This window comes from Anarrhichthys ocellatus, unplaced genomic scaffold (genome assembly GCF_004355925.1).
Source record: "Anarrhichthys ocellatus isolate YVR2014 unplaced genomic scaffold, GSC_Weel_1.0 scaffold2014, whole genome shotgun sequence".
NCBI classification, from domain to species: domain Eukaryota; kingdom Metazoa; phylum Chordata; class Actinopteri; order Perciformes; family Anarhichadidae; genus Anarrhichthys; species Anarrhichthys ocellatus.
This window is the reverse complement of record NW_022281988.1, coordinates 6,868-8,922: the sequence shown is the minus strand read 5'-3', so window position 1 is coordinate 8,922 and position 2,055 is coordinate 6,868. Positions and strand designations below refer to the sequence as shown.

Below are 2,055 nucleotides of genomic sequence, written 5' to 3'. Positions count from 1 at the left end.
GTGTGTGTAGTTTCCCATCATGCCACTTTGGGAAGCTGTATGGTCTGATCATGGCTCTGTCTGCAGTGTTTTCTATCCTGCAGTATCCATGCTTTGCCCTGGTGAATGGACCTCTGGATGGAAACCCTTTATATGTACTAAGTACAACTATAAATCTTACTCTGGTCCTTCTCCTCCCTTTATAACCATCTTTATGAACTCTCCTCTCACTGCGTCCTCTTCTCTCTCCCTTCATGTGTCTGCAGGTGAACATTGCTCTGACGCTGCTCAGCCTGGTCACCTTCATCCATCCCCTCTCTGTCTTCCTGCACTGTCGAAGTCTCGCCTCCCAGCGAGCCATCAGTACCTCCTCTTAAAGTCTGTCAAATGGGACTTGCAGTTAAAATGTCTTTAATATCACCAGTGTCACTGTTACCTCTTCAGTTTGTTTGATTTATTAATAGTGCTCATATGTCTGTGTTGTGTTGCCGTATGTATCATCAAGCGCTGGTAAATACATTTCGGACTGTAGTGAAGTGTGGTTTCAGCTGCTGTCATAGAGCATTCCCCACACTCTCGGTTCATATTCACAGCCAAATTGAATTTTTCCATCATAATTAAGATCTTCTGGTGTGCAGTCTGCTGCTGTCGTAAGGTTACATAACACTTTACCTCTTTTTTGAAATTTCCACGATACTTCATTTTTCTTTTCACTGATGCATTGATCAACTTATTTTACAGCCTTCTACAGCTGGCTGCTTTACACAACAGTGACATATCCAATGTTCCTTGTTTTATGCAGTCTTATAATTTAACATATACTCTTGTATTATTTTATTCTGTGTAATACTAGCCACCTATAACACCATGGTTGGATTCAGAGTGCCACACTCTTCAGCACTTTGTGCTGAAGATGTTACAGATAACACCTATGTCAGTGTTGACCTAAGTTACCTCTATATCCTTTTTTTTTTTTGTTTTTTACCGTAACAGTAGAGTATAGGACCAATACGTTTTGTAGGAAAAGGCTAAATGTAGTAGAAGTGTAGGTGACGATTGTGAGTGATAATCACTGATATCAGGTAGATGACACAGCTCTGCCATCTGCTGGCCTCTCAGTTAATAGCTTCTGAAATCAGCATTGTGCCAAATATCAACCAACAGGAAATAGATATTGTTTTATGTTTCAGTTGTATCCAACATTTGAAGTCTCAGGTGCTCAGTGTGACTCAGTGTGGTGCGTGCTGCACCAAATGAAATGTATCTATTGATATGAACTTAAAATCCTTTGTGGTAAAGGGAATTCATTTTTAATATTTACTTTTGTCCAAATAAAAATTAGTGATCAACTATTGTGATATCCTTTTGCAGGCATTTGCCTAATTCATATGGTATAGAAAATGCAATTATAATCTGATGAGAAGTTATTTGAAAGAGACCAGAAATCAAACATAAATGGAATTACACCATATTGTATACCTCGACATACAATTCCATCCGAATGTTTTGCATTTTGATTAGAATGTTGTCGTCATGTTGTGTCACCAGCCTACACAACAAACGGAGTATGAAAGTCACAAACATTTACCAGGCAAATCAATAGATGTATAGAATATCAATGGATATTTTGGGACTTAAAGTCAGGATATTTCTGCTTCTGCTACACAGATTATTTATCCGTCTCTCGCAAGGGTAAAAGTGAAATAACAGGGACACAATAACATCCTTGCAAACTATGTGTGTGTATGTGTGTGTGTGCGCGTGTGTGTGTGTCACAGTGGAGCAACATAAATTGAGTTATGCAGGACAAAACAATTTTCCACCAGATGCAATGGATAATCCTTTGTAGAAAACAGAAGAGCTGAAATAGAATCTGTTTCACACTGCTGGAGACTATTGCAGCCACTTGGGTATATCAGAGAGCTCACTTGTATGAGGGAACTTAACTTGCCAATAAATCAAGGCTCTGGCATTAGCTGCTGTAATACTATTTTTGGATTATTTCACTTAAATTGTCCAACTTCTGAAGAGATAATAACAATAATAATAATAATGATTGTGAATTGTTTATGTCTG

At 38.3% G+C, this 2,055-nt stretch overlaps 1 long non-coding RNA gene across 1 annotated transcript; it reads left to right on the top strand.

The window, feature by feature from the left end:
* Window positions 1–6: 6 nt before the first annotated feature.
* Window positions 7–1,331, top strand: LOC116378055 (uncharacterized). Its single transcript, XR_004212266.1, has 2 exons — window positions 7–134; window positions 246–1,331. It is a non-coding gene; the product is annotated as an uncharacterized LOC116378055 (long non-coding RNA).
* The last annotated feature ends 724 nt before the right edge of the window (window positions 1,332–2,055 follow it).